The sequence below is a fragment of the Galeopterus variegatus genome, unplaced genomic scaffold (assembly GCF_000696425.1).
Source record: "Galeopterus variegatus unplaced genomic scaffold, G_variegatus-3.0.2 Scaffold2308, whole genome shotgun sequence".
In the NCBI taxonomy this organism is placed as follows: Eukaryota; Metazoa; Chordata; class Mammalia; order Dermoptera; family Cynocephalidae; genus Galeopterus; species Galeopterus variegatus.
Genome location: NW_007728419.1, coordinates 191,730 through 206,643, shown reverse-complemented (window position 1 = coordinate 206,643; position 14,914 = coordinate 191,730).

Below are 14,914 nucleotides of genomic sequence, written 5' to 3'. Positions count from 1 at the left end.
CATACATACATAAATAAATAAATAAAATACCTAGGAATCAATTTAACCAAGGAGGTGAAAGATCTCTACAATGAAAACTGCAAATCACTGTTGAAAGAAATTAAAGAGGACACAAAAAGATAGAAAGATATTCCATGCTCTTGGATTGGAAGAATTAACATTGTGAAAATGTCCATACTACCCAGAGCAACATACAGATGCAATGCAATTCCCATCAAAATATCAATGACATTCTTCACAGAAATAGAAAAAAATAATCCTAACATTCATACAGAACAACAAAAGACCCTAAAAAGCCAAAACAATCCTAAGCAAAAAAAATTAAAAAGCTGGAGGCTTAATACTTCCTGACTTCAAATTATACTATAAAGCTACAGTAACCAAACAGCATGATACTGGAATAAAAACAGACACTCAGACCAATGGAACAGAGTAGAGAACTAGAAACCAACCCACAAACTCACAGCCAACTGATCTTCTATAAAGGCACAAGAACATACATTGGGGAAAAGACTGCCTCTTAAATAAGTGGTGCTGGGAAAACTGGACATCCATATGTGGAAGAATGAAATTAGATCCATACCTCTCACCAAATACCCAAACCAAGTCAAAATGGATTAAAGACTTAAATGTAAAACTAAAACTAAAAGAAAACATAGGGGAAAAACTTCAGGAATTAGAACTGGGCAAAGATTTTATGAATATGACCCCAAAAGCAAGACAACAAAAAGAAAAGTAAGCAAATGGGATTAGATCAAACTAAAAACCTTCTGCACAGCAAAAGAAACAATTAACAGAAGGAAAAGAGCCTACTGAGTGGAAGAAAATATTTGCAAACTATGCATCCAACAAAGGATGCATATATAATATATAATATACAGAATATACAATGAACTCAAACAACTTAACAGTAAAAAACAAATAACCCAGTGATAAATGGGCAATGGAGCTGAATAGGTATTTCTCAAAGGAAGATATACAAATAGTCAACAGATACATGAAAAAATGCTCAACATCACTCAGCATCAGGGAAATGCACATCAAAACCACATTGAGATATCATCTCACCCCAGTTTGACCAGTATCAAAAAGCCAGAGAATAACAAATGCTGATGAGGATGTGGAGAAAGGGGAATCCTTCTGTACTTTTGGTGGGACTATAAATTGGTGCAGCCATTATGGAAAATGGTGTAGACATTTCTCAAACAACTACAGATAGAACTGCCATATGATCCAGCAATTCCACTGCTGGGTGTGTACCTAAAGGAATGGAAGTCATCATATTGAAGGGATACCTGCACTCCCATGTTTCCTGCAGCTGTATTTACAATAGCCAAGATATGGAACCAACCTTAATGTCCATTGATGGACAAACTGGATAAGAAAAATGTGGTATATTTACATAATGGAACACTACTCAGCTATCAAAAAGAATAAAATTCTGCCATTTACGGCAACATGGATAAACTCAGAGAAAATTATGTTAAGTGAAATAAGTCAGGCACAGAAAGGAATACCACATGTCCTCACTCATAAGTGGGAGCTAAAAAGTAAATAAATAAATACAAAAAAGAAAGAATGAAAGATACAACAATCACAATAATATGTTGAATTTTCAAAAGGAGAGAACAGAACTGAGGTGGGAAAGGGGGAGGGAGGAGTAAGGGAGTAATTGGTAAAGGGCCAGGTAAAGTGATTACATTGTATAATGTTGAATATATTAATTATCCTGATTGAGCATCACATATTGCACACAGGTATTGATATTCACCTCTGTACCCCACAGATATGTACAATCAACTATGTTACAATACAAAAAATGATTATTTCTCATTTTCTGTATAAAAGTAAGAATTGGGGTAATTTTCAAATGCTTTCAGTGCACATATTTATTATTCAAACAAAAATATTTTTTTTCTTTTTCTTTTTGCCTACAGTATTCCAGCCATTCTTTTTTTAAAATTTTTTTTGAAACTTTCACTCGAACTCCATTGTTCATTGTCTCACATGCAGGAAGGATGTTTGGGGGATAACATAAGCTTTCTGATTTTACAGATTTTATCACCAGGTAGAGCAAAATCCAATGCTCTCATTCTGTTTCTTTCATACTGTACCTGTACCCCAGGGGGGACATTGAGTTTCAGGATAAACTCAACCTCTCTTGTGTGAGTATCAATTTTACTAAGACGTTTGGGAAGTAACATAACTTCTATTAAAACACACGCAGGTGTATTATAGAATAGAATATGTCATCTGCATGATTTTTAAACACAGAACACGACTATACTTGGCTACTTTTTGCAAGATGTAAGCAATATAATCTAATATTTAGAGTAAAATCTCAACTCAGGTGAACCACGTAAAACCTTGTATAACCTTGGGAAAGTTACATAACCTTTTTACCCCTTAGTTTCTTCCTCTGTAAAATGGGGTTGATGTCATATGTAACTTATGGAGTTGGTGTGAACATTAATGGCACTTAGCTCAATGTCTGGCATATAGTAAACACACCAATGTTAACTATGATGCTTCTGGTGGCAATATGATCAGAACCTTGGTGGTAAAAAGTAATGTTCCTGGGTCGCTGGTGGTGGAGATGTTTGCACAGCACTGCTCTGGAGAAATTAAGTCCTACCTCTGCTGTCTCCTTTTTGGGTCTGGGTATTCAGAACATGCTGAAGAATTGGCCATATGCACAACTATATAGGAGCAATCACTACACTTGATCTCTACGTCAGTGGTGCTTTCTGGAAGGCACAGTCTCCGGGTCACTAAGAGTTAAACGTTATCATCAAGAGAGAAACTTGGATGGGAAGGCTGGATTGACCCGTGAATGGGGTAAGGATAGTCAAAGTCTTTAGTTTGAGGCTCTGCAAGGGGTTCAGCTTCCCTCAAGAGCAGCATCTGGGCCTGAGGTCAAAGGATTATGTTAGGATGAGAAATAGGAGGCGCAAATGCCGATAATCTCCTCTCCTGCAGCCATGACTGACCTTACAATGCATTGTCACACTTTTACAAACACAGCCCAGCTGTGGCTTCAAATCCTTCTCAATATGATGCTCCAGGCAGATGCTGCTAAGTGATTATCACTTGAGACATTTCTTTCTGGGTAGCTCTTGAGGAATACCAGGAGCTTTGGACACTATTAGGAAGAAAAGTTAGCAACAGAAGTGGCTTCAAAGATTCATTCACCTGCTTGAATGCGAAGACTTTCATCACTCACCACGTTTTAATCTCTTTCCTACAAACAACCATTTCAGTCCAGCTTTCAGGATGAAAAGCAGTAAGATAGAACTAATTACAGAGCGTGAATAGCAGATACCAATGTCTTAACTTTGCTGGTATGTTTGTATTTTAAGAAGACTTTGTTAATCAAGGTAAGTGAATGCCATGTTGGAATTTCATCCCATGTGGTTTTGCATAAACTCCTGTCTGATTCTACCTAGACTCGTTGGTATTTTCTATTTTCTTTCTCTCATGGGGAAGGGTATCTGCAGGCTATACCCATGCGCAGTCATCTCACGCCAGTGCCCACAGAGGCTCATGGGAGGGAAGGTCAGGTCACAGGTAAGAGGGGTAAAGGCTGCATCCCTGTGGCCAGTGGATGGAGCACAAACATGAAATTATTTATAATTTTGCTGGTCATTATGACCACTTTCATGAAGTCAAATCTCCCTTTCCCACTGTGCAGTAAAAAATTTAACTTTGCCCAAAGAGGGGTCTGTCCTTCGCCCTTGACTCCTGGGAGATAATCTCTGTGCCCTTGGAATACCCTGCCTATAAAAAGTGTCTTTGTTTACCTGGGGGCCTTGGGCCACACCAGATAGTCTAATGATGTGATTTAAGGTGTGGCTTCGGGTCATGTGGTATCTACTTAGTCTCCTGGATATGGAATCTGAGGTCAGCCGTGTGAGCAATCAACCATGTAAATGTGTCAGAGCTTCAGTAAAGACTCTGGACACCAAGGCTTGGGTGAACTTCCCTGGCTGGCAATACTCAGTGATACTGTCTCACATTGTTGCTGGGAAAGTTAATGCTGTCCATGACTCCACCAGGAGAAGACGTCTGGAAGCTCCATGCATGGAAATTTCCTGGACTCTGCTCCATGCCTCTCTTCTCTTGGCTGATTTTAATATGTATTATGTCACTATAATAAACCATGATCATGTGTATAACAGCTGTCAGTGGGTCCTGTGACTCTTTCTACCAAATTATCAAATCTGAGGGAGCTCTCGAGAACCCCCAAACTTGCAATTGATGCCAGAAGTAAGGGTGGTCCTGGAGACTGTTCCCTAACTTTACACCCGCTTAATAGCAGATTCCCTCATGATATCTTGGATAAATTCAGTAACTTTTCAGATCCTTTGGATACTAAGGATCTATCAAATTTAAAGTTCCTAATTTAAAGTTTTATTCTCCCCCATTTTCAGCCAGATTTGTAGCTGGAGAGACTCAATGGGGGTTGAGTTTTTGTCTTCTCTTTTAATCTTGCACCCCTCTCACTTTGGGGGTTTGTGGTCTTCCTCTGGGATCCCCCCTCTTCTCCTTCTGGATCTTTAGGTCCTTGGGTGGTTTGGATCTTAATAAGAGAGAAGAAAAGAGACAAATGTTGGTCTCCTTCTTTGTTGGTCATCCTTCCTTCTTTAGCTAACCCTGAATAAACACTGATGCCTTCTGTGGGGCAGGTGTCAAAAGCCCTGGTGCTCTCATGGGGCACGAGATGGGGTTCTCCTAGGGTTTGATGGAGGGCTGCCCACTGCACAGTGTCCTATGTCATCAGTGCCTCCTCAGTGGCTCTTGTTCTGAGATCTCTCCTCCCTGGGGACAGGGCATTGAGAAGATGATACAAGTTGCATTTCTCAGGGTCACTCGCCCTCTTTATTAGGGTTCACTATGGCTTAGCTCTGCCCTATTATTTCTTCAGTTTTGTTTCTTGTTTTGGTAGCCATAGATAGATTAGTGATTCTTGGTCTCAGGACAGCTTCACAGTCTTAAAAATTATCAAAGACTCTGAAGAGCTTTTGTTTAAGTATGTTATAGCTATCAATATCTACTATTTTAGAAATTAAAACTGAAAAATAGAAAAATATTTATTAATTCCTTTAAGGTAATGATAAACTTATTACATGCTGACATAATCAATTTTTTAAATGAAAAATAATTGTATGTCCACAAAGTCAGAGAGAAAATGGCATTATTTTTCATTTTTTGCAAATATATTTAATGTCTGAATTACTAGATGATAATTGGATTCTCATCTCATACTGCATTCAGTCTGCTGCATGTGTGTGTGTGTGTGTGTGTGTGTGCACGCACGCGCGCGCGTGTGTGTGTTTGATTAAGATATATGTATTAGTTCATTCTGTTGCTTGTAACAAGCTACCTGAAACTGGGAGATTTATAAAGAAAATGAAATTTATTGCTTACAGTTTCTGAGGCTGGGAAGTCCAAAGTCCATCTGGTGGTGGTGACAGTGACCCAGGAGTGTCACATTGCAAGATGGTGCAAGCAGAGAGAGCAGAGAGAGAGAAAGACAGACTCTCCTATTCTTTTAAAGCCCTCAGAAACACACCCTTGACCACCATTTTTAATCTATTCACTGCGGCATGGTCCTACAATCCAATCACCTCTTCAAGGCTCCACCTCCCAATTACCATAATAAGATCTCCCACCTTCTTAACAGTGACAGTGGGGGCTAAGTTTCTAATGCATGAAACTTGGGGGACACAATTCAAGCTTCAATGAGTTTTGGGGGGACGTAATTCAATCCACTACAATATACAACGAAAATACGGCTTCACACAGATACACAGTTAAAAAGGGAAGTGTATTTTGACAGCCTTTTCAGATAATTGTGGGTAGTCTTTAATACTACATCAAAATTTAACAAGTGGTAGTTTGTTTTCTTTTCATTTTTTCTTTTTTGATTTGCTGGCCAGTACAGGGATTGAAACCTGGACCTTCATGTTATCAGTACCACCTTCTAACCGATTGAGTTAACCCGCCAGTAAGTGGTAGTTTCTTAAAGATTGGTTGTAATGTGGAATCTAAAACCATATCATGAACTTTTCGTACTCAAACTTTTACATTAAAACCTATTTGTCCATCTAACATGTTGAGCGATCTTTTATTCATGCATAATTTCATAACATCATGCAGTGGTCATTGGAAAAATGTTGATTCACTGTTACTCAGATCCTCCAAATGTGGATACATTTTATTATTATTGAAAAAAAATTACAGCACTAATCTCATTAGAAAAGTTTTTAAGTGTTGGGAAGATAACAAATTCATGGTGATGAACATGGGTTTTCTGAAATTTTAATTTTCACTTGAGTACTTGAATTTTATCTTTGGTGACGAATACTATGAGCTGTTTTCTAATAATTACAGGCCTACTTTGTTGATTTTGAGAAAATATCTGCCAAATAACTAAGTCTGAATAACCATAGTTTGTCTATTATTCATTCTTTCAAGTAAAAAATGGTGTTTGTGGTAAGCAGAAAAATGGCTATGTCCTAATCTGGAACCTGTTAATATGTTACCTTACATGGTAAAAGGGACATCATAGATGTAATTCAGTTAAGGATCTTAAAACAAGGAGATCATCCAGTATTATTTGGGTTGGCCTAATGTGATTACTAGTAAAAGAAAGAGGTTGGAGATTTGAAGATGCTGTGGTTCTGACTTTGAACGTGGAGGAAGGGGCTGTGAACTGAGAAATGTAGGCGGAAGATGGAAAAAACAAGAAAATGAATTTTCCCCTAGGGTCTCTAGAAGGAACACAGCCTTGCAGACACTTTTATTTTAGCCCAGTGAGACCTATGTTAGACATCCGACATCCAGAAACATACGATAATAAATTTGTGTTGCTTTAAGCCACCAAATGTGTGGTAGTTTGTTACAGTAGCAATAGAAAATGAATACAGTATTCCACGAATAAAGCAGCTACATCAACTCACAACTCAAAGACTCCCACAAGACAGCATGATACTCCGATAAGCAGTACAGGTGCTTCATGTGTACGTCCCATCCATTTTCTCACAGAATATTAAAAAAATATGTAGCCAAGTGATGAGATTCAATCACTACTAAAAAAGTATGTAGCCAAAGTGATGAATCATTTTACTGCTTTATCAAGGCCATTCTTGTGTGAACCTTTGTCCCTTCTCACTGCGAGTGTGTGGAGGTGAAGAACACATGATACTAGTGAGTGAGTTGCCACGGCCTTGATTTGTGCTAAGGCACCGGAGGTTTTACCCTCCATTGCCTATGCACCATCAGCACAAATATCAATACAGCCAGAAGACAAATAATGTCTTAGGATTCTTATGAAACTAGTCTTGACCTTGTGAACCCCCTGGAAGTGTTTGGGAGACAACCTGGGGTCCACAGACCACAGTGTGGGTAGATTCTCACTTCATGAGCAACTTTAATTTCCACAAGGTTAGTTCTCCCTCTCACGGAGGGAAGGGAGAAGGCAAAACACTCCCCACAGGCTGAGGTCTCAGACTTCTGGAAAATCCCCACTCTTCTCCAGCAGCCTTTTTGTACCAACTAGGAACGGGGTGGTGCTGGGATGGTGGCTGATGATAGCAGGGTTTGCCTAGGAGAGCATGTTTGTGCCTCAGGGGTACTCGATGTCTCTTTTCTCAGGTATGGGGCCATTCAATACTTAGTTCAGAAGGCTCTGGGTGTTTTTAGTGGGGCTCAGAAAGTTGCAAATGAAAATTCTGTTTTCTGAGAGAATTCTGGGTTCTGTTTTTAGCATCAGTTAAATACTCCCTGTGTTAGTTTGCTAGGGCAGCCATAACAAAATACTACATACATATCTCAAACAATAGACATTTATGTTATTGCAGTTCTGGAGGCTGGAAGTGCATGGTCAAGGTGCCGGCAAATTTGGTTTCTGGCGAAGCCTCTCTTCCTGGCTTTTAGACTGCGCCTTCTCACCGTATCTTTATGTGGGCTCCGTGTGTGTATGTGTGTGTGTGTGTGTGTGTGTGTGTGTGTGTGGAGAGAGGGAGATATCTCTGGTGTCTCCTCCTCTTATAAAGACACCAGTCCTATAGGTTAGGAGCCCACCCTTATGAGCTCATTTAACCCTTATTACCTGGCTAAAAGCCCTATCTCCAAATAGTCACATTGGGGTTAGGGCTTCGACATGTGAATTGGAGGGGGATTGGAGGGGTACACAATTCAGCTCATAACATACCCCAAACTATGTTGCTCTTTCTTCAGGAAAAACTGTAACTCAGGAAGCAATTTTGAAACTGTTTTAATATGACCCACTGCTAACTCTGTTCAGAAAGCCAGATGTGCTTGTGAAGGTGCGAAGGACAGCGTGCAATGGAGAAGCGCTCTGAGGCCTGAGGCACCCAGGGCTGCCATAGTGCAACTGTGGGCCTTCACTTTTAGTGTCTGTATTTGGTTTCCTGCATACAGTGGGTGACAAATAAATGTCACCAGCCACTAATGGAAGGCCTAGAAGGGAAATTGGTATACTTGATGGTAGAAAACTTAAGTAGGAAAGGCTGAGCCATCACACTTGGGCCCCCAGGAAAGAAAATCTAAGGTGTGGGTTTACATTCAGCTCTTGGACTTTCTTGCTGTGATTTTGCATGAGTTAACTGTAGCCTCATTTCAATCTCTGTGAGATAAAGATAATAAAAGTACGTAATGTTTACTGTGGAGATCTAATAATCTAATGCTATATGTAGAAGTATATTTCACACTGTGCCATTCAATTTTTAATTCCAGTATGATCATTACCTTAGAGGGCTTTCAGGGCAAGTATGAGGACAGCCTGACTGGGAGGAGCAGGGACGGGGAGGGAGAGTCAGGTCTAAGGTGCCCTGCACCTCCCCTGCCTTCCTCACACCTCATCTCATTGTTGAAAGTCTGAGCTGAGACTCTGCCATTCCTGTCTGTGGGATCCCAGGGATGATTTATTATATTTTCACAGTGTATTTTGGATACCACCTGCATCAGAAGGGAATTACTGGGGGTGATCGTTAAATATGCAGGTTTTACCCTCCTGGATGCAGATTCCTGGCTCTCCCCTCCTGACCCACTGAAAAGAATCTCTGATGCTGGAGTCAAGGAGTTTCATTTGTCAACACATATCATAGGTGATTCTGATGAACATTCAAGTTTGAGAAGCTCTGCCTTAAGCTCTTTGTGACTGAAATTCCTCATCTGTAAAAGAATATATTTTACTAGCTGTTGTCAGGTCACCTGCATATCACTGAAATGATATATTTTAATTATTTTTTCATGATTTACCCTAGACCAAAAGTTATGATGGTCCTACTTTTACCTGCAACCAAAAAATCAGCTTATTTATTTTTTATTTTAAAAATTAAATGCATAGGCCGGCCCGGTGGCGCACTGGATAAGTGCGCCGCTTGGGAAGCGTGGTGGCGCTCCCGCCCGAGGGTTCGGATCCCACATACAGACCGGTTCCCGCTCACTGGCTGAGCGAGGCGCGGGGGCAACACCGAGGGTTGCGATCCCATTGCCGGTCCCCGGTCCGGTACGGGGGCAATACTGAGGGTTGCGATCCGTTGCCGGACACGGAAAAAGACAAAAGACAAAAAATAAAAAATAAAAAATAAAAAATAAAATAAATAAATGCATAGGTACATGGTGGAGAATCATTGATGAATGGAAATAACACTTATTTTCTATAATGATTTCCTGCTATTTAGAAATGAAAATATTCACCGTCTTGCTCTGGCCAAAAAGTTTGTCTGCTGATGCATTTATTTGTGATGCAAGGCACAAGATGTCACTAAGAGGCTGAGCAAACATGCAGAAAAGGTTGTCTCATGGTTAAAGTCTGTTGGAAAGAAACCTCAGACGTCCATAAAACAACACACGTGTGCTTAGGACAGAAAGGGGCACATAGGGAACTGCTGACAGTGGATACGGGACTGTAGGCATGCAGTGAAAGGAAATTGGATCCAAGTAATGCTTTGCTTCAGCCTCAGGAATCATTTTCTTTTCATTAGCATCACCAGATGACAGTTAGGTTTTCCTTGGCATGTGATGTGGAGCTGGACCCTGCACTCACAGAATGATCAATTTTCCCTGAGCAGATTCCTGTGCTGCCAGAAGCAAGGGACAGTTTCCAGATAAATGCTGCTCCCTCCTCTACAAAGCCCAGTTTTCCTCATGTGATGACCATATGTCCTAGGTTTTCTAGCCTAGATCCAATTTCATGTAATTTTATTCTTTCCAATAGAATGAATAAATCTCTAACCAAATCAGACATAATTAATCTTCATTTATAAGACTATAAATATATATTATATAAATAAATTTACAAATCAGAAGAAAATCTTCCTGGTTAGATCAGACTTTCCAAATTTTGGTTTGGAAATCATGGTTATCTAAAAAGTTAGGTGAAAGACAGAAATATTCAATGGTGCTAAAATGGGTAGGTAGAACTACTTATCAATTAATAAATCTAATGAATGCAGACCAGTCCTGTCTGCTAAAGATGGCATCAATTTGTGTAAGTGTGTGAATATGCCTACCCTCAATCGATGTTCTTCTAAAGTGGTTTTGTTAGTAGAGTACATTGTATAGATCTGAGGGGCCACTCACAGTTAAGGTCATGCTGGCAGATGGACTTGGGAGAAGTGGCAAGACATGCCTACTACCCATTGAAGGTCCACTTGCAGCGTCATTCTTTGCATCCTACTTATTACTTTGTTCCTCAGTATTGATTTTCATGCTCAAGGCTTGATCAGCCATTGTTGCTTGGAGTTCCTTTTCATGCTTTTGTATCCTGGACAACATGCCGAATTTTTTTTGTTTCCTCTTTTTAAATCTGCACTGAGTAGTTGATAAAATCCAGATTGTTGGTTCCAGGTTCCATCTCTGATCCAATTTTAGTTCTTGTCCCTCTTGATGCTGTTAAAACCATGGAATATTTTTCCTTATAGCCGGATTTTTTAGATGGCCATGATGTCTGAACCAAAAAGTGGAATGTCTGATCTGATAATGTATATATTTTTCTTATTTGTGCATTTGTTTATTTGAAATGCCACATAAATGTGGACAAACTATGTCAGATTTAGTTATCAAATTAATGAATCACATTTTATTTTGCCTGTGTATTCAATAAGGAGCCCATGGATCCTCGGTTTTTGAAGGTCTGTGTTGAGGTGACTTCTGGCTGTTCACATGGTCCCCATGGGCCCTCAAACTCTATCTGCTGATGCCATGTCACATTTGGGACATAGGAATGTCTGTGAAGCTGTCTGTGGTCCCTTCTGCTGCAGTTATTCCCTCTCTAGCACCTGAATCCCCCACCCCTCAGATGGCTCTAGTAGGAATCGGAAATCTGTTCTCTCTCTTTCAATCTCAAAGCTGAAAGAATCCTTCTCACATGTAATAGAGAGGTAGGATTCTCTCTCCAAGTTTTTGCCCAAGACATTGTGTCTACACACCCAATCTCTCCACTCTGGAGCATAAAATCCAGAGAGACTTACTCACTACTTCTGTTTTCTGCCCTGCCAAAAGCAGCCCTTGAGGGAGCCAAATGGCTGGATACTGGGAAAACAACCAATATAACATATCTTAATATCTCAGAAGTATTACACTGCATAACTACTTAAGTAAGCTATCTCTTGATATCTTAAAATTGCCCTTGTGTAGTTTTTTCCCAAGTATCTTTCCTCTATGTTGATGCATACTCTGGAAACGAAGAACAAATCTGCAGTCCTTGCAAATAAAGTCTATTCACCACTGACTCTAAAATAAACCTTTCCTGATGCAATTTTCTTGCATTTGGCTACTTTTGCAGAACTCAAACTTTTGAGAGAAAATTTGAAAACAAGGTTGTAAATTATCATGAATCGAATTGTGTTCCCACAAAATATATCTTGAAGTCCTAACTCCCAATACCTCAGAATGTGACTTTATTTCGAAATAGGGTTACTGGAGATGTAATTAGATGAGGCCATATGGGAATAGGGTGGGCCCTTAGTCTAATATGACCAGTGTCCTTATAAGAATATGGCCATGTGAAGACAGAGGATTAGAATGATGCATCTACAAGCCAAAGACTGTCAGCAAACCACTCGCAGGTAGGAAGAGGCAAAGAAGGATTCCCTCACAAGTTTCAGAAAGAGTATGGCCCTGCTGACACCTTGGATTTGGTGCCTCCAGATATATTTCTGTTGTTTTAAGCCACCCACTTAGTGTTACTTTGTGATGGCAGCCCTAGGAAACTAATACATAAACCATTGATTTATACCTTAGATATTTTGGGTTTTAAAAAGTTAAGGTGTAACATACAACAATGAAGTACATAAAGTAAAAATACACAAATTTTAAGTGTATCGTTCAATTTTTTATATGTAAACTTCAATATTTTTCTACATACATGTGTGTAACTGTTATCCAGTCAATAGATGAATGTCTCCAGGACCCCAGAAGGCTCCCTTGTGCTGCTTCCCAGTCAATATTATTTTTCCCTGACCCAAAGAGGTAACCATTATTCTGACTTCTACCACTCCCTATTCTTCTACTACTCCCTATTAGTTCTGCTTATTCTTGAACTTTGCATAAACAGAATCATAAATATGTGCTCATTAGTGCCTGGCTTCTTCTGCCCAATGTAATGCCTGTGAGATTTATCCATGTTGTTGTGTGTACCTGCAGTTCATTGACTTTACATTTTAGAATGATATAGTCTTCCATACTGCTTTGGACAGAAATTAGCATGCTTTTGGTTTTACTATGTAAATTGCTACCATGAATTGATTTAATTTTATGACATAACTTTTAAAAATTGGAAATGACTGGAGCTGTCAACATAAGAGAGTCGCAGTGACTCAAATTTTTAAAAAATAATTAAATACACATGTGCTTGATATCCACTATTTAGTAGAATGAATCAGGTATTGTAAAGTAGAAGAGACGTGCATGTGAATTGCACATATCACTGAAAAGACCCATGTGGAGCTCTTGCTTAATTCTAGAAAAATTTCAGGAGGAAAACAGAAACACTTGGCTTAAAAAGTATAGTAAATTCTATTTGATCCAGCAATTACACTTACAGGAATTTATCTCAAGGAAATAACTAAATATGCAAAAATATTTTGATATGAAGATGTTACATTTATTATTGCTTAGGTTGAGTAGAAGGGGGGAGAGAGAGAGAGAGAGAGAGAGAAGTGGTAGTAGGAGGATTAGTTAAATAAATTAAGGCACATTTATAAGGCAAAACTAATTTATTGTTCTCATTTGAACTCAAATTTAGTGCATTATCACTTAAGTACTGCAATATTCTGCAGTACTTAAAAATTACCTATGTGTTTTAGAAGAATATGTAATGATGTAAAAATGATGCCTGTATCTTGTTTATTTGTAAGATTGTTACTAAACATAAACACAGGATGATCTCATTTTTATAATAACATTATGTAAATATAGAACAAAGACTATGAGGCTCAATAGCTACTTGTTAATTAACAGGGGTTACTTCTGAGTGGTAGGATTATGGGTGATGTAAATTTTCTTCTTTGTGCTTCTCGCTTCCCCAATTTTTGAGATTATTTTGAAATAAGAAAAAGATTTCTTTAAAAAAAAAACTATAGGAAATAACCACCTGCTTTAAAAGCCATGTTCACTTTGCAACAGATGAATCGATCTGAACACATAGCAGCTTTGGGTCATTAAGTTGTTCCATTGTAGTATCCATCTGAGATAATTTTTAACATAGCCCATCTTTGTTGTACTTATTTCATACAAACAAAGCTTAACTTTTCTTTTTCTTGGTAACATTTTTCTTAGTATCTCCAGAAAAATCCTTCTTTTTAATTTTTAAAAAATGTGATATATATTCAAATCTATAAAAATATACATTCTAATACATATGTACCTCATGAGCAAAACCTATTTTTTATTATAATGGTGAAGAACTGGGTAGGAAGATCAACCCATGTGGCCCACCCAGCACTCTGCCGGCTTCTGGACAGAAGGGGCTGTCTTCATTTTGGAAATGGGAATGAGTACACATAAGTTTATTGGGGAGGGGGTGGATTGGAGGGGTAAGGAATTGTAACAGGATGCTATGGTCTGAATATTCGTGTCCCCTCTCCCCACAATTCATATGTGGATACCTGATCCCCAATGTGATAGTATCAAGAGGTGGGGTCTTTGGGAAGTGGTTAGGTCATGAGGGTGGAGCCTGCATGAAAGAAATGAGTGCCTTGTTAAAGAGGCCCGGGTAGTTTGTTTGCCCTTTCTGCCATGTGAGGATACATAAAAGGTGGCATGTGTGAGGAATGAGCCCTAAGCAGACACTAAACCTGCTGGCGCCTTGATCTTGGACTTCCCAGCCTCCAGAATTGTAAGCAACAATATCCAGTCTAAGGTATTTTGTAATAACAGCTCGAACAGACTAAGTTACGGGGCATTTCAGTTTTGAATGGTTCAAGGATGGACCCCAAACCATAATTTCAGATTAGGGTTAAACATGAGGAACTGGGACCAATGGGTCCTTGTGGAGGAAGGGATCTGGGGCGGAAGACTTGTACATTTTCACTTTGTCATCTCTAATGCTCTTGTTTGTGTGTCTTTTTCTTTCTTTCTTTCTTTTTTTTTTTGTATTTTGTATATCTCTCATGTCTCTTAGAGATGAAAGCAGACGTCTGGTTAGGTAAGACTTTGTTTCAACATCTGGTGTCCACTATAGTACTGTGAAATTTGTTGGTTTTGTTCTTATCTGTCCTCGAATTTAGTGCATTTCCACTTAAGCTCAACAACTTTATAGAAGTTTGCAACAGATTAAAAATACTCTTTCCTCAATCTTTCTCTTGTGTCCTTTATATTCATCTCTTAAGCTTTCTTTTTCCCTCCCCCCCCCCCCCCCGACACAGACACAGACAGACAGACA